General features: G+C 31.7%; 1 long non-coding RNA gene across 1 annotated transcript; it reads left to right on the top strand.

Moving 5' to 3' along the window:
• The first annotated feature begins 1965 nt into the window (after nucleotides 1-1965).
• Nucleotides 1966-10986, top strand: LOC124371412. Its single transcript, XR_006923241.1, has 3 exons — nucleotides 1966-2056; nucleotides 2252-2481; nucleotides 10513-10986. It is a non-coding gene; the product is annotated as an uncharacterized LOC124371412 (long non-coding RNA).
• Nucleotides 10987-18973: the final 7987 nt, after the last annotated feature.

Below are 18973 nucleotides of genomic sequence, written 5' to 3'. Positions count from 1 at the left end.
AGGTTCCATTCATGTTAAACGTTGGTAGATCAGGGGGTAATCCTTTCTTTACTCACTTTGAATGAAAAGCTTGTAACAGAGCTTAGCATCAGTTTTCTTACAACCAGATATGACTGAGGTATAGAACCTGCTGTCACTTCTCACGGTATAATCGACAGGAGGTAGCCATTGCTACCAACATTAACATTCTATTAATCCATACTAAGCTAAAAACTTAGTTTCTGATACTAATACTGTGTGGCGTAGAAACTTTAACAAAAAAATGATTCAAACCGTAAGCTATTGTTTTGTAAGTGCGGTATTTTTGTTTAATAGTGTTATAAATTCATACCCTTATTTCATATATTATAATGCACATTCATAACAAATTTGTAATACATTTTTTACAAACCATAAAATAATTTAGGTATACAAGGATAATGATTTTTGTAACAAAGTTTAAAAACAAATTTCTTTTAAAAACACTTAATTTTTCATTTTGGCTTATTTATTTATTCTTCCAATTACTCTTACTCGTTCTTGTGCTGAAGTATTAACACGGTGTTTAAGGGATTTTGTATCCTCTTAAATGTTCTCGTCAGTAATAAAACTATAACCAAAAGGTATTCTTCAAGCCATTATATTACTAAAACATAACTGAAGGTACAGTCAAGTAATGTGTGCAAGTTTGATAGCATTTTATGATAAAAAAAGAGTGAAAACTAGATGTTATAAACTAACTTGGACAAAAGAACAAAGCTTCACAGAATGTAGCTTCTCAAAGCAATTTGGACTAATTGTTAGTATACGAGAGATTGTAACTCATCTTGTTCTTACTCTTAAAAGTGTTGAAATCAATGGTGTTACGCTGGTATCTGCATACTCCAATGTTGAGTATTTGACCTTTAGTAAAATTATTGTCTTTATAAACATTGTATTGTTAGTGCTATGAAGCTCTAAACCGTCTTAAAAGTTTTTCTTTGCAGATAAATGGATACATTTTATGTTATTTACATCGTTTTTTGTTTTTACGCAACAGATACAAAGAATTTAATTTCTATCTATATCTCTATCTGTCCGCTTAATAACTGGTAAATAAATGGTTATATATTTTCAATATTGTATGAAACTTTTATACTTGAAGAATGAAACAAGCTAGAGCACTGAAAACTTTGCATGGAATCTCAGCGAAGCCTGTTACCCAACAAAGCAAGTCGAAATCGTATTTTTATTTATATTATTTTATTTCGCCACACATCTTGTAAGAAATTAGTAAAATCGCCGTGAAATATATCCGCCTATCTTAGTATAGTTAAGAAAAATTGTACTAAAAATACTTAAAATAGAAACTTAAAAGAGGACTTTAAAATCTTATTAGAATCTATATATCATTTTGGTGCTCAAAAGGGATAGTGTTTTTTGAATATACATTCTTAAGATAAAACTAAGAAAGATTATATAATATAGGGCGTGCAGGTAAAATGCGAATTTAACGTTGCTTTTACGGCATAGCATATTATTTATTATTAATGAATCCATATTATTGTCTTAAGTTTACAACAGTTTAGGCTTAGCGATATATTTGTCTTCGGCTGTACTGAAGTTCTAGGGGATTTCACAATAATCAATACTTAATATTTCATTGGCTTATATCAATAGTTCATTATTTTATGTATATGTGTATATTTATTTATTAAATGTATGAATATTTAGTAGCATTTAAGTAAACTTTAGAATATTTTGAAAATAACAATAGTAAATAACTTGATGTATTAGGCGTAAATAATATTAATTATGTTTTTTTTTCAAGAAATCTCAAAAAGCATGAAATATTCCCTTATTATAATTGAAACTTTAATAGCCAGATAAAAGTTTAAAATCATTATGAAATATAACTGAGAAGTTTGGTAAACTACAGTATACATTAATGTGTCACTTTTTATTTGTTACAGGAAGAAATACTGCTTGCAAAATATTTGAATTTTTGAAAAACTAACTTTAACTTTACTCCCAAATTATCGGTGGAAATTGTGGTTATTGGTGTGTTTATTGGGAGCGGGATGTATCCTTACAAAAGGTATGAAATAAATACTATAAATATATATATATATATATTACAAAAACGAATTGAAATATTTGGAGGCTTTTACATCTCGACTTAAATTCCTGAAATTTATCAGATATAAAATATTTTTCAGTTTTTAGTTAAACAAAAAATAAATTTTTTTAATAATAAATGACAAATAATAATATTTTGTTATATGATTATCAGATAAAGTCGAGGTGGTCCCGGGCCAGACCGGACTGTTGCGACGTCCCAGATTTTATCAACTTTTTATATAGAAATAGCAATTAGGATTCTGAAGCTTCAATACAAAACACAAGAGCACATCCCTTGACTGAAAAGAAAAATCAAATTTTTAATTATAATGCCACATTTTCCACACAACATTGATGGGGGTCATGGCAAGCAGTCTGGAGCGATTTAACCAACAAATACAGGTATGGTTAAATTTTTTTTACCATTAAAAATTTAGGAAAATGTCATACTTTCACATTTACTCAGTCTAAATTTTCTACGGTGAAATTACTTTTTATTGACAACCTGCCTGAACCTTTAGAATATAAATTTAATACGAGACAGCCGATTGTTTATAGGGATTGTTATTTATTTTATAGTAAATATTATTTGTGTTATTTTTTCATAAAAAAAATATGTATAAAGTTTTGATCTGATAACTCATATTCACATATAATTGCAAATTATACTTTTTAACTTTCAGAAACACCAACCGGCTTGACGTTTATTACCACAGAAATGATAATGTTGACCTTAAATGACAATTGTATCCCAATTATGATCTAAAATTACATAACCAATCTTTTGAGAATTTGAATAAAGTAAAACCACTACGCATATAATAATTCAAACACATAAACATTTTGAAATTTTGAACATGCATGCCAGATAGTCACGAAAATCCAATCTTCATTATGGTATTCCATAAATATATGAACACGCATCACATCTTTACAACGAATAGTTTGAACATACGTTTTCAAATATTAAGTTTATTGATTTGTTCAGCAGTTTGCGTTGCGAAAATATATATTTCATTACTTATATGATGTAATTTTTCAACACACACACATAGTATACTAATAGGCTATAATACTTTTATTTTATAAATTGCGTACGAAGTCATTGACATCAGTTATTTAATGTACATAGCAATCTATGAATATATACTAGTATAAAAATAAACCTTAGTATTAAATTACATAAAAATACAAAAACCAATATTTAATACATATTATTGTGAGGCCTTTCGATATCCAAGATACCTTCATCAGACACATCACAAAATAATAATAATGTATTGGATATCGAAAGGCCTCACAATAATATGTATTAAATATTGGTTTTGTATTTTTATGTAATTTAACAGTGACCAATATAAGCTCCATCTACAGCAAACCTTAGTATGTTTGTGAAGACAATATTAAATAATTGATCTATTGAGAGTAATTTATACTATTTTTTTAATACCACCGTAAAAATAAAAATTTGCCTTCCCATAATCTAGTTTATCATGCCAGATCTAGTTTTTAATAGCATTAATAAAACAAAAACTAAACCAGTTTTTAGGTAGCAGTACTCATTACAGTGTCACTTTTTGTCCTTGTTTCACAAAATATAACTGCTTGTAAAATGTTAGAAATTTTTGAAAATCTTTCCTTTTCCCTAATTATCGGTCGGTTGAGTTGCGGTTATTGGTGTTGATTGGAGACTAAATATATCGCCACAAAATTTATTAAATAAATATTAAGTAAGTACAAGATTGAATTAAAATATTAAGGGCTTTTGACTCAGTTCTATTGAATATTACAATCCTAGTAGTATATAGTGTTGATGAAAACTATCATAAATTTATACAATAACGGATAATTAATTAAATTTTACTGTAAGATTATTAGATATAGTCGAGGTGGTTCCGAGCCAGACACTACTGTTTTGACGACCCCTGATTCAGTTTAAGATTTAGGTCCTGATCTTTACTGACAAAAAAACTAATTTAAAATGCAACGCCCATTTTTCAACAGAGCATCGTCTGTTGCATTGGCAGAGAGTCTGGAGCGCCTTAAACAAAGATATACAGGTATGAGCCAAAACTTTTAGACAAATTCAAAATTTTAAATAATCCAAAATTCGAAGTGTTCAAAATTCAAAATCATACATCAAAACGCACAAAACCGCCTCAAATAAGTTAGACGAGCTTGTACTCATGTTGTGATGAGCTGAAACCTGATGTACTGGTCATCTCGGAACATGGGTATAAGCCGGAAACAGTATCTTTTTTCAAACTAGAAAATTACGAATTGGCAAAACATTTTCTGTAGGACACGTAACAAAGGGGTGGTGGGTGTGGCCAAATTTTGTAAAAAGTTCTCTAAATTATACTCAGCTCAAGATCAACTATACATCCGAACTAGACCTAGAAGCGGAGGGAGTCAAAATAAATACTAACTCTATTGGGACGATAAACATTATTGGATTGTATCGCTCACCCAAATGGCTGCAGTAAACTCCTTTTTCCAGCGTTTGGATTTGATTTTAAATTTTTTATTTTCAAACAAATATTCATTTATTTTTAATTGGCGACTTTAATATAAATGTACTAGACCAAACCAACCCCCTAACCCAGCGGCTGCGGGACATTCTAAATTCTTTTGGACTTAATTGGTCAGTGAGCTCGCCGACTAGGGTAACCGCTTTGAAAAGAACAGCCATCGACAACGTAATTACTAATATCTCGAATGTCTCTGTTTTCTGTTTTGAATGCGGCCATCTCAGACCATTTTCGCGCAGGAGGTTCTTATTGACGATTGTCCGCAGGATGGAGATGGGGCAATCGGAGCTCCAATACAAACGCTGTTGTGCGACCAAAAAATATTCATGAACTGAAAAATGCATCTAGCGCTGGAATCCTGGGATTTCCTAGACGATTATAATTGCCTAGATGACATGTTTAATGGATTCAACAATAGGTTCATCTTTTATCTGAATTTGGCATGTCCTTTAAAAACCAGTAGAGTAAAAAGAATTGCCAAACAGAATACGTGGATTACTCGCGGTATTTTAACTTCCAGGAAAAAATAAAATTTTATCATTCAATTTTTATAACAACAAAAAATGAGGAATTTAAAATCTTTTTTAGAAATTATAAAAGAATTTACAAAAAAGTAATAAGAGCGGCTAAAGCCTACGAAATTGATAAAAAATTAAGGAACTGTGACAATTTTTCAAAAACGGCTTGGAAAATTATTAACGAAACCGCTAAACTAAAGTCCACAAAAAGTTTAAAATGTTCGGAAATTGTTAATGAAGATAAAATCTTTACACAGCCGGAACATATAGCCGAATGAGTTTAGTGCCTATTTCTCTTCGGTGTCTTCTGCTTCGTTTTGTGGGAGGTCCGGCTGCGGTACGGGTCGAAAATCCGGAACCGCTGACATCCATGGTCGTTGCCCCTGTTGACGAGGATGAGGTGGCCCGCATCATACAGAGATTGAAATCAAAAAAGTCGACCGACATAGATGGTGTCTCAGTGTGGTTGCTCAAGTTATGCTTTCAGCTTATATTGACACCACTAACCAAATTAATAAACTTTTCTTTCATTTCAAGGCTCTTTCCCTTCAAATTTTAAAGACTGCTAAATTAACACCGATCTTTAAGAAAGGTGATTCCAGGCAAATGAGCAACTACCGGCCGATTTCAATCCTGCCGGTATTCAGTAAAAGTCCTTTGAGGCTGCCTTCCTGATTCGGCTAAATGCAATTTCTAGAGCGTTTTTGAGATTTTGAGTCCAAATCAGTTTGGATTCAGGAAAAACAAATCCACAATCGATGCAATTTCGAACCTTCTGGATAATGTTGTCGATGGGTTGGAGAGGCGAGAACACGTGCTCAGCGTATTTCTCGACCTTTCCAAAGCGTTTGACTGCGTGCATCATGAGACACTCATGAACCAGTTAGAGCTTTGTGGCATTCGGGGTCTCCCTCATAAATGGATCTCGTCTTATCTCAGGGACAGATACCAGTGTGTGCAGATCTCGGGTGTCATGTCGAGGGAGAAATAAAACTGGTTCATGGAGTCCCACAGGGATCTATCCTTGGGCCGGTTCTTTTTCTTCTATATGTAAATCGAATAAATTCATCGATCCAAAATGGAAAAGATAATTCAATATGCCGATGATACGACTCTCTGCATAAAATCCAACTTCGAAAGAAAATCTTGAAATTGATTCCTTCATTGCTGTCAATTGCCTGCATTCAAAATTTTTCTGAGAACAAACAGTACAAAATCTAATGTCATCAACTTTTGTCTCCGACAAAATGAAGATGTATGCCACCCGGCAGTTTTTGTAAAGAATGAGCTCTTGGAGAATACTGACTCTACCAAGTTCCTAGGGATGTACCTCGACAAAGGTCTAACCTGGAACAATCATGTGGACTATATCTGTGCTCGTGTTACTTCAGGTATCTACGCCCTGCGTAACCTTGCCAACTATTGTTCACAAAAAGTCTTAATAATGGCTTATTTTGGCCTGATTTATCCATACCTGACATATGGTTTTAAGACTTTGGGGCAGCTGTGCCAAATACAATCTAGTAAGAGTATTCAGACTACAAAAAAAAGCTGTCAGAATAATTTTCCAATTAAACATCAGAGAGTCGTGCAGGGATGCTTTCAGGGAGCTCAGATTGCTGACTCTGCCCTGCCTCTATATATTGGAGGTTGCCCTGTATTGTCGATCGAAATGTGTTTTCTTATTCGGGGGTAGTGACATTCACTCTTACGATACTAGAGGCAGGGGAGAGTTACTGTGCAGAACAGCATAGGACGGTGGCTTTCGAACGCTTGCCGTCACAGGCTGGAGTCAAAATTCTCAATCGGCTCCCTGAGGGTCTTATACAATCGGATAATTTAAACCAGTTTAAAGCTCTTCTGAAGCGCCTACTGGTGTCGAATGCGTTTTATTCTGTCGAAGAGTTCATGGCTGGCTGCTGGGAGAATTAGAATAACAATTTACAGAATCAAAATTTACATAAAAATAATTAGTAGAGCCCCGAGTCTCATGTTGAATGAATGTTGGCGTGAAAGGACAAGAGATGCATGTTTGAATGAGTATTGTAAGTATGAATGTGTATAGTAGGGTTTTTTACAAATACTTAAACCTGACTTTTGCAAATGCAATGTATTATTGCCAAAATGCAATAAAAGAATTATTATTATTATTATTATTATTATTATTATTATTATTAGAGAAAGCTCTCATTAGTTTCTCTGCCTGAACTGGATTGTGTTAAATTCGAAAAATAATAATCCTATTCAAAACATAATCTAAACTTAAACAACATTAAATAGCTGTATACACTTTAAGATGAAGTCCTCCAAAGAGGAAGATTTTTACAAATAAAGAGTACATAATATTAAATATACAGTGCTTGATCAGTTGTGGGATTCAGGCTTGAAGGGAAAAGATGTACCTACTAATTTTACTAAAACTTTTACAAGTGACGAGTTCAAGCTATCAAATTAGAAATACTATTTCAATTCTGTTATAAAACACAGCTTAATGTACAAAGGTGTAAATATTTTCAAATAAGGATACCCGAAACTGGTTGGCTTCCTTTACGATTGTGTATGGCCCATTTAGTGTGCTTTAAAGAAAAATAGGTAAACCCCAACATGCATGAGGAAGCAATTTTTTCACTCATAACTTATTATAAACGGTTATTTTAAAATTATATTGATATAGTTTTAAGGATTCTACTTTATTCAACTTAGACCGGAAGCACCTCACACCACACAAGCTGGAAGAAGATGTACAACAATGGAGTTTTTTTAAATTTTACATATATACGTATAATTTCTTGATCGAAGTAAACAAGCAAAATTAATTAGAGCACCAGACAAATTGTACTACAGAAGTGGACGATTATATAAGTATCCGTCGATCTCCAACCTACGTATATATTTTCTTGGTTAGGGAAAATGCAAACGCATCGGTGAAACCGTATGTAAATTTCATAGGAAGTGAAGTTACACAATTATTGGAATATATACATTTGACCGGAGTCATTTTTCAGTCGTAAGTGTGAATTTATAATTTCTTCATCGTTATGAAAAGGTAATAGCTTAAGTAAACAGTTGTTCACATTAATCAGCTCATTGACTTCAAATCAGCTGTTCAGAGTAAAACAGTTTAGAAAACTATACTTCCTGTTGTGTAATGTGTAAAACATGGTATTATGTTTGGTAGTACTAATCAGTTGTTTGTCTTTCGATTTTAATGAAACCACTGTTAGATTTAGAATTAAGTTTACTACATTTTAATATTCTGGTAAAATTTTCATACTGAGTATCGATTTTGCGGAATTTAACATAAAAATTTATGATTGCCTGCTATTTTGAAACGGGTAAAGATAATTTTTTCATATTTTTTTCTCTAATGAGCATAGAAAAGGCTAACACAACTGCAAAGTTTCATAACTTTGTCTTTACTGGTATAAAAGATATAACTTTTTTGGTAAAAATCACATACAGACAGATAGACGGAAAACAAAAAGTTTTAGGACATACCTCCATATGAAGTTTTTTGCTTATTTTCACGTCTAAAACAAAATAACACAATATTGGAACACGTTTAGGAAACACCCTCTATATATATATTTTCCAGATCGAGGCATTTAGGCAGACAATTTGAACTGACGTTTCAGAATTGTAATTAAACTACTTATACCCTCGTGGAACAAATAATGCTATATATATTGTATTTAACTATTTAATTTTGTATATAAACCTATTTCAGTTAGAAAATTTCGTGTTTCAGGCCTCCATCATATTACATCATAGATGCGTCTTTAACTAAGAAGAATACGCTTTTTTATTTCGAAAATTGCTTTTGGTAATAAAAGTGTCACATTATATCAGGGATTATCCAGTGTCTGTTGTGATTTTTTATTTCAAAACACATTTTCTTTTCAAAATAAAGAAACATCCATATGTACTTAAATGACCCATTACACTGAAATAATATTACGAAGAAATTTTCAAAATTTTCCATTCACAGACTTATTTTTTTAAATTATTCCATGTATTGTTTTCAAAAGACCACCTATCATAATTAGCATAGTATCAAAACCTAAATTACCTGGTTGATGCAACAATTTTAGTGAATCAAAACTTAATGAAAAAGTGCCCGAAAAACTATATTAGCTTTAAAAAAAATTATATAAAAATAATAATGAAGGGTCACCATTTTTTATATTCCATGATAACCATAATGATGATTCCAACTCATTAGTCATTAATATTAAAATACACAACGAATCTTTTGAAAATGTAAGTAAACCAATACGAACAATTAATAATAACTCAAACATATCAAAATTTAGAAATTTAGAACAAGCTTCAAAATTGTCACATAATAAGAGTAAAATTTACAAATTTTAATATTCTTGTACAATTTCCATATTGGGTATCGATTTTGTGGGATTTAACATTAAAATTTATGATTGGCTGCCATTTTGAAAAACGGGTTATTAAAGCTAATTTGTTCATATTTTTTTCTCAAATGGTTATACCAAAGGTCAACACAAACTGCAAAGTTTAAAAACCATTATCTTTACTGGTATAAAAGATATAAATCTTTTGGTGAAAATCACATACAGACGGAAAGCTAATGGTTTTAGGACATACCTCCATATGAAAATTTTTGCTCATTTTCATGTCTACAACAAAATACTACAATATTGGAACACCTTTAGTAAACAACCTGTATAGTATAGGACTTTAATACTAATATGTTGGTTTATACTACATACATATATCTGATAACATGCTTACTTAAGTTATTATAGAAGATTATCATAGGGTAAAATATAAGTGCTTTGACTAAATAGGCTATGGACTTTGATTTCTTTAATTGCGTCCGAAGCCGCTGGCATCGGTTATTTAATGTTCGAACAACCGTAAAGTATACTTTAGAAGTTTGTGAAGATAACAATAGTAAATAACTTGATGTATTAAGCGTGAATAATATACATTATTATTTTTGAAATATTCCTTCGCCATTATAGAAACTTATAATAACCACATCATTTTAACAGCATTTTGAAACAATACTAAGAAGCTGCTAAGCAACGGTATATATTTCATTGTCACTCTTTATTTTCTTGCAGAAAGAAACACTGCTTGCAAAATGTTTGACTTTCTGAAAAACTAAAATTTTCTCCATATTTTCGGTGGAGTTGTGTTTACCGGTGTGTTTATTGGAAGCGGAGAGTAAATCTACAAAACATATGAAATATATTTTTTTATATATTTCAGGACTTTGTACACAAGAATAAATTGCTGAATTTCATTGGATATTAACATACTTTTAGTTTGTAGTGACGATTAAAAAATCATAAATGTATGAATTAAAAGTAACTAATAACATTTTGTTATATGATTTTCATGTATAGATGAGATGGTTCCAGACTAGACAAGACTGTTGGATGATCCCTGAAACCGTCAAAAATGTTATGTACAGATACCAATTGGGATTTTGAAATTTCAAATCAAACACGAGTGCACATCCCTTGACTGAAAAACTAAATATCATTTTGAGTGTAACGCTAAATACCATAACAATATCGATGGTGCTCATGGCAGGTAGTCTGGGGCTACTTAACGAATAAATACAGGCATGGTTTAATTGTTGTTACCATTGGAAGTGAGATAGTTCACACTCGATTGTCAGATATTAAAAGCAGAATTGTGTACAATAAAAATGTTGTATTTTACTTAGATTCGTTTGAATTTATCCTACTAAGGAATAACTTATAATAGTGTTCAAAGGAGTTATGTTTCTGTACTCTGCCGGTATTACTGTAGCCTCTGAAGAATATATTCCTAATTACCTACTATCTGTATACTTTGAGTCATTAAAATGTATATAAAACAGAGAAATTAAATGATGTTTTTCAATCTACTAAAATAGGTAATTATATGTTTTATCTCATAAAAACATTTATTGATTATGTGTGATATAAGTATGTAATAAGTTTAACTTCATGTAATAGAGCGGTTTTTAAACTTAACGTACATTGTGAACACAGTCCATCACTGAACAGGGCGGTGGGCTTGAGAGGGCTCGTTTCAAACAAAAGCCAACAAATCCTTCAAGGGCCATTGTTCTCCGTGCGGAGTATATGAATTACAGTTTAATACAGATTATATTGGATTAAATTTTATAAAAGATATACAACATATTGTCTCCGGATACCAATTACGTTTCATCTAAGTCATTGTTTTGTTATATAGTGGTGTAAAGTGGAGCCTCCAACAGGCAGCTTTTTCACAACTACAAGAGGCTTGTTAAAAATCAATCATCTAATTTTTGTTGTGCTCTTAAACTTCGAGCTTGATTGAAAAAAGCTAATTATTAGTATAACCCCAATTTTCAACACAGTATCGACGGTCGCCATGGCAAGCAGTCTGGAGGGCCTTAACCAACAAATACAGGTATGAGTTAATTGTTTCTAGCATTGATAGTTAGGGAAAATCTGACACTTTCACATTTATTTTATTTAATTTAAATGAATGTTTCGCTATCTAAATAGAGTGAATTTCCTTTTTATGAATACTTTCGTAAACATATTATTTATTGAATATCTTTACTATGTTTTAAATTATTTACCAACGTCTCACATTAATAAGTATTTTTATTTTTATTAAGAATGAAATATATCACCTAATAGAAATGCTTAAGCGTTTCATCTCAGTTGATAATACTGTCATGGATTAAGAGGTTTTGATAATTTATTATTTCGTAGGGAGAGAATAAATATAAAGTGTAAATATTTTGGTACATGCAGTAGATGCACTTGTAAGGTACATTGTATGGAAGTCTACTTCTCATCACGGAATTTCCGGAAATGTTTAAATTATCTTCTTAACTGATCTATTCAATCAAAAACAAAAATGAATCAAAAATTATAATTACCTTACGGTTTAATAATATACAGAGTTAAGTTGGTCTTAGACGACGTAAAGTTTTAATTATGGAAATGTACACTTGAGAAAATATGTTTAATCAACACTTGAAAAATCATAGTTACTCTTTTGACAATTTAAACGCTATAAAATTTAACAAATTCAAAATAGTAAACAATGTTTAAGGGGGCAATGTACCCAAAACATATGTTTTTTAATTTCTGCGACTAATTAATCTTTTTGTTCATTAAAGTGTCTCTCTAGGACAGGGTTTAAAGAAAATATATTATTAACCCCCTCCCACCACTCTTCAGGGGAAAGGGAGGGGGTTTTTCAAGAAAATTAGAATTCTTGTTTTACAACATAGCTGCTTTTGTATTGCACCTATTCCAATTTTTTTGATATTGTTTTAAAGCTAATAAATAGCCTTACAAAGTGTAGTATTGAATTTTGTGTAGTTATCAAAATAGGTAAGTGACATTTTATTTTAATTTTTTCAAAAAATTATAATTTTCTATAAATGGAAAAAATTATATTTAGGAGTATGATTTAAAATATACTTGATCCCATACTACACTTTGTGCACTATGTATTGAAGATCATATGTACAAAATATGAGGTCTCTAGGTCAATAAATAAAGAAGTTATGTTGTACAACGTGTTGAAAAACACGGAAAAAACAAACTTACAAGAAAAGGCAAAAAACTTCATATGTTTACTATACCATGAAAAGTAAGACTATTTACATAATCATTGTTTTTGTGTTTAGTGTAAATATATTTTACACTCAAAAGAGTCCAGCCCCATAGGTAACACCTTTCTTTTTTTAATATCTTTTCTTCCTTTTTCATCTTTTTCAATTTAACTTCCTGACGGTATTTTTTATACTTCAAGCTCAGTCTTTTCTTTGACTGCAACACTCTTCTTAGTATTGATTTTTAGTTGATTGCTTCATGACTAAATCAAATCTATTAGTCTAAATCACTAAATTGTTCAACAAAACACAAAAAAACACATGTTATTCACAAAGTGAGGTTAGAGTAAAGTAACTGGAACTAACAGCTGATCACTGACAACAGCTGAGTGAAAGAAATACGAACACCTTCTTTGACTAAAACTCATATTTTTGGAAACTAAGACAGCCATATTGAAGTTTAAAAACTCTAATGATAAACAGATTTGTTTCTCATTTTTTAGTGTTAAATTAATTATTAAGATACTACGTATTGAACTACTAACGTTTAATACAGTAAAAATTTTACTTTTACTTGTAAACACTGCTTTTTTCCTTATAACAGTTTATTCAGCTTCACCATTGAATTTTTTGGAAATGCTTCCTTTGAATTTAATGTACAGACATTGTTCCTATACTTTGATTAATAATTTATACTTATATAATTTTACCGTCCCCAATGTAGGATTTATATAAATAAACTTATATAATTTAAACTTCATTACAGTTTTAAAAATCAGACAATCAATATTATATGCATTTTGAGGGTTTATTTCATATAAAGATTAATAAATCACGGACAAAAATATTCATTTAGAAAGCATTTGCGATACGTACTACATAAAGGATGGGAGAATAAATCACATGTAAATCTCACTCGTGGTGTAAAATTCCTGTCTCAACTATAACATAGAGCATTAATATGGATTATGTTGGTTGTCACAAGAAAGAGGTAAAAGCCATTCATAAAAATTGCTTTGTTGCACTATTATAAGTTTTGAAAATAAATATTAGAATAAATTCACGATTTATACAGCACAATTTTATTGTATGTTAGTTCATTGTTATATTATTATTAATTTATAGTTTTATAATTAAAATGTTGAATCATTCTAAAACCAGACAAGTAGAAGCAAGTAGTTAAGTGATAAATAATTGTAAATGAAAACTATTGTAATAAAAATAATAATTATTAAATATTAAATATCATTCAATATGTTGATTTATGGGGGCAGAGGTGTGGGCAGGACGCTCTTACCAAGGAATTTTATAGGTTGCGACTCGCCCGGGTTCAGCGTCCAGCTGCGCTCCGGGTGTGTTCCGCCTATCGGACAGTATCCGAGCCTGACGTCCTGGTGGTTGCCGGAGTCATCACTGTCAAGCTCTTGGCAGGGTAGAGGAAGGCGATTTATCAGAGACAAGGCGAGATCGGCAAGGACGCAGCAAGATCCGAAGAGCGTGCCCGAACCTTCCAGCAGTGGCAACACAGCTGGGAGCTCGAAACCCGAGGACGATGGACTGCGCGACTCATAGCAGGTTCAACCATGGGTCGAAAGGCGGCATGGCGAGGTGGACTACTACCTTACGCAGTTCCTGACAGGTCACGGCTATTTCAAGTCGTATCTGAACCGGATGGGCAAGACCGAATCACCAAATTGTATCTACTGCCCGGGCGTTCCCGACGGACGCGGAACACACCTCCCGCTGTCCGCGTTGGGAAAGTCCCCGCCTGGAGGCCACAAGAAAACTCGGTGTTTTTTTCGGTGGATACAGTCTGCGAAAAGATTATGGAGGTTGAGGGGAACTGGGATTGTCTGTCACAGTTCGTCCGGGGCACCCTCCTAGAAAATAAACCCGATCTGGACCGCGAAGTGGCCCAGATCCCTTGACCGAGCGGCTGGATAAGGAGCGAGCCCCACGGGCTTAAGCCAAATTTAGGCCTAGCCTGAAGTAATGTGATAAACAATCCCAGGTTAGAATCCTAAAGATTGAAGGAGGTATTTTAGTGGGTAAACCCGTTTTTAGGGGAGTCCCACACTACAGGCTGTCCACCTGCGTGCGTAATTGCATTTTTCCTGCCTGAAAAAAAAATGTTGATTTCATTTTATGCAGGTTTAAAGGTATTTTAAACTGTTTTTCGGAGCATTCAATAAGATGAGCGGTTTCTTAACAATTGCGACTTTATCAATAAATTTTGGTGGAGTACTATGTTAGAGATTTTATATTATTCAGATCTCTGCCTTGGTTTAAATGTATAAAATACCAGCTGTTTATTGTTAAGCACGAAAGCGTCAAAACTAAATTAAAATTATTACAAGTTGTATAAGAATATCTCAAATAATGTAGATAATTATGTTACATTCTAAAGTCAAAAGAAGAGAAACAAATTTTAACAAAGATAACAAGTTAAGATACAATTATGATCGGATTAAACGTCAAAAGAAGTTAGACTGCGTAACAGTCGTAATAAGATTACATTCACAATTCAGAAGTAACAATACAGACAATCAGATGATTGTTATTTGGAATGTTGAACCATTATATTTGGTGTTTTTTTTTATTGCCGATTCAGAAATTACTATTTTTCTACTCCCCGTCCGATATTAAGGGTGATAAAATTTATTAAAGCAACGAAACAAATATAAATATCCAATAAATTCTTTGTTTCAAGTTTATTTTTGACGATGGAAGGATTATGAAGGAAACAGGATTTTTCCGAACATTTGCCATTGTTCAGTTAAAAAAAATCAGTAACGCCTAATGTTTTAGAGTTAGTGAAGTTGACACATAATGGTGGTTGTGATTCTTGAATTAGGCGTGCAAAAACGTTTTGGTATGATTTGTATATTTTAACCTAGTTTTGTAATTATGTATTAGGTTATTTATTTACCTGAAGAAGGGATCAGATTGTAGATCTCGAAACATAGTGTTACTGATTTTTTGTTTTACTGAAAGATGGCAAATGTTCGGAAAAATCCTATTTCCTATTCAATAAAATTATTATTTAATTCAATTTATACTTAGTGTAAAAGTGTAAGTAGTTTCTAAAAATAAAGAAAGGAGGGAGATACAGTAAACATGAAACTATAATCTATATTAAATTTCTTACTTCTTTCGGATAGCGAACGTAATGGTAAAGTTTAATAGACGAATGAAATTAAATCTTGTATATTCATAAATCTTGATCTTTTACGTGGAAAATAATGAAAGCTTAATATTGAAGCTATTCGCGTTGCGAATAACGTGTTATAGAAGTTAGATATTTAAGTGAAACAAAGTATGAGGGGCTCTAATAAAACTCTTTGACCTGCGCAGTGAGAGCTATTACATCGCGTCTCTTGCGTATTAAACACTCTTTGACAAATATAAAGCTTAATTTTATTGTGTTGACTCGTTTATATTCAACCTAAGCACCATTCTAGATAATCTTCCTAATATCAGCATATCTCCTTAATAAATTTATTTAAAGAAAAATAGTTTATAATAGGTTTAATTAATCAATGATACTTGTTCATACAGTGTTGCATACAAGTGTTTATATTTGTAGTGTGTTGATTTGGAAGTCTCAAATAAATTAAATAAAACTTTCAAAGGGAATTCTATTAATTTAAAAACCAACCCCTTATATGTTTAATCAAAAGATAAGATCTTGTAAAAAAAATTGCTTTCTCTTTGCTAAAAACAGTATGGATGATATAAACTTATAATATAAAAAACATGTATGGCATTAAATAGTGTCATATCTATTTGCAAAACCAAGGTAAATATACCTGCCCATGTTTACTACTACGGTTGCACCGAAAAATTGTAGATAAGTTCCAACAATTTTTGGGAGCTAAGTAGTAAGCACCCTGTTAGACGAGGGATGAAGCCGGCAGAGTATGTGCAGTATACGTTATAGATGAACTAAATCAATCCAGACTCTTTTCTTACAACTTTAATATTTCCATAAAATCTAACATATTGTCCACAACAAAAAAATTTTACAACTTGTAAATTATCTAAAATACCTAACTATATTCTGTGATAGTGAAAACATCTTTTATATTATCATACATTATATTTGAATACTCAAATAAAAAAAAATGTATCACTCTCCATAAAAACTCAGTACTACTATGGAGATCCCATTGCGTTGTAACATTTAGACTCTAGGCCGTCGCGAGCGGTCCAATGTTCATTAATATTACTGTTAGTACAGATTATTGAACTGAAAAATTAAGCACTTCGAATATTGCATAGTGAACTGTTGGTACATGTCGAGTAATAGACATTTTTCTAGTCTGATCCGGTGTTATTTTGAATAATGTTTGCCTCATATGTATACACGAGTTAGTCGTCGTTTTAATTTTATAAAGAATTACATGTAAACCGATAAAGAGATAATTTATTTGGATAAGAAATTACTAAACCTACGTGGAATATTTTCTACTTTAATATGATAAGAACGCAAATGGGATACTGGAGTATATTAGAAGTAATAATGTATTAGCGTACTTTACTGTAACTGTACATAAGAGATATATTGTCTTCAAAAACCTAATGATGAGTGTTTCTACAAATTTCGATTCAACCCTGTTTTTATCACATTTGTATTGCGTATAAGATCTTAAATTTTTAATCTATCACATTTTTAAATGCTGCAAAAAAGTGTATAAGTTTAGAAGTTTTTGTATAAAATTAGACGGTAATTACAAAAAAGGTATTAAATTAATTGTGAAAACTACACATTTGTTATTATTTCAGATTAAATAACAGGTCACATAACAATAGTAAAACAATTTTTCAGGTTATGAATTAAGCGTTTAATACAGGAAATTGTTTTATATATAGCGGGAGAAGTAGTATTTTCTGAACGTTGGATTCAACTCCAGAAAATAATTCACGTAAAGAGTTTTATATTCAAAACCAGGAATTACAAGGGAAGCAGAATTAAGGACTCAACAGTCCAGTCACGTTGTGTATAGGCTTGTCTTTACGGGATATGTATTTTCCATCCTTTGTTCTTTTAATGTAAATTCTCCAATGATACTGACCGCTTTATTCGTAAATGCATGCATTCATAGTATACTAATTCTTTGAGTGTTTCTAAAAGTATTAGTCCTAAATGTTTCAAAATCTGGATGTCAACTAACCTTAGTAGCTTTTTTCAGAATAAAAAGTTTAAAACACTAAATTATTAAGTAGCATGTTTAATAATTGAACATTTCAACAATGGAAAAAATATTTGTTTACAAAACTACGAGCAGTGAGTGAAGACCTAGAGAAGAGAGAGAGAAGGGACCGTCCGAGAGAAAATTCCATATGTCTATTTATTTTAATGGCAAAAGATTTTAATTTTTAGTGAAAAATGGCTTAACAAATTTTGATTGTATGGGATAACGTAGATATATTCTCTTGTAGTTAATCATGTGCGTGTTTTATATATTGAAAATAACAATCAGATCTGAGAAACTAACAAAAATTTGGATAAAATTGTATGTCTCTTGATACAAAATGATGTGCTTTTAATAGTTTTTTACGTTATTAGATACGTTCGCAAAAGAACAAATACCGTACCATTGCCACAGAAGGACCACAGTTTTGCACCTTGAGTGAAGTTGTCAGCAAAGATCCTTGATAAAAATGAATTGGTTATAAGTAATGAAACCGTTTATAAATTAATACATCTGTTCTTGGTAGTAAAAAGGTATGTTAAAATTCGAAATTTGTTAAGAGATAAAACGTTTCATAGTTTTCTCTCAACAGTCTAGGAATAATAACACTCCAAAGATGCACTTAACGGCTGGAGGGTTCATTTTTGGCTGGCATATACCTCGCAGTAGTATCTGTACTAAGTACAGTAAACAATTTTGAGTGACTTACATCTAGACAGCCTCTTGGATGGCTAGGAGCTGCATAACCCTATCCCCAAAAGTATTGGATTACAAAGATATGGAAAGGCCTATTCTACTGCGGAGGATGGCTTTTGGAATAAGTGAAGTTCCATTCATGTTAAACGTTGATAGATCAACTGGCAAATAAGGGGGTAATCCTTTCTTTTCTCACTTTGAAAGAAAAGCTTGTAACAAAGCTTAGCATCAATTTCTTAAAACTAGAAATGACTGAGGTATAGAATCTGCTCTCACTTCTCACGGTATATCGGCAGGAGGTGGCCATTACTACCAACCTTACCATTCTGGATATTCTGTCACTCCGAAAGTAAAAGTCCTTTT

This window comes from Homalodisca vitripennis, unplaced genomic scaffold (assembly GCF_021130785.1).
Source record: "Homalodisca vitripennis isolate AUS2020 unplaced genomic scaffold, UT_GWSS_2.1 ScUCBcl_1386;HRSCAF=4941, whole genome shotgun sequence".
Lineage (NCBI taxonomy): Eukaryota > Metazoa > Arthropoda > Insecta > Hemiptera > Cicadellidae > Homalodisca > Homalodisca vitripennis.
This window is presented reverse-complemented; position numbering and strand designations above follow the sequence as displayed.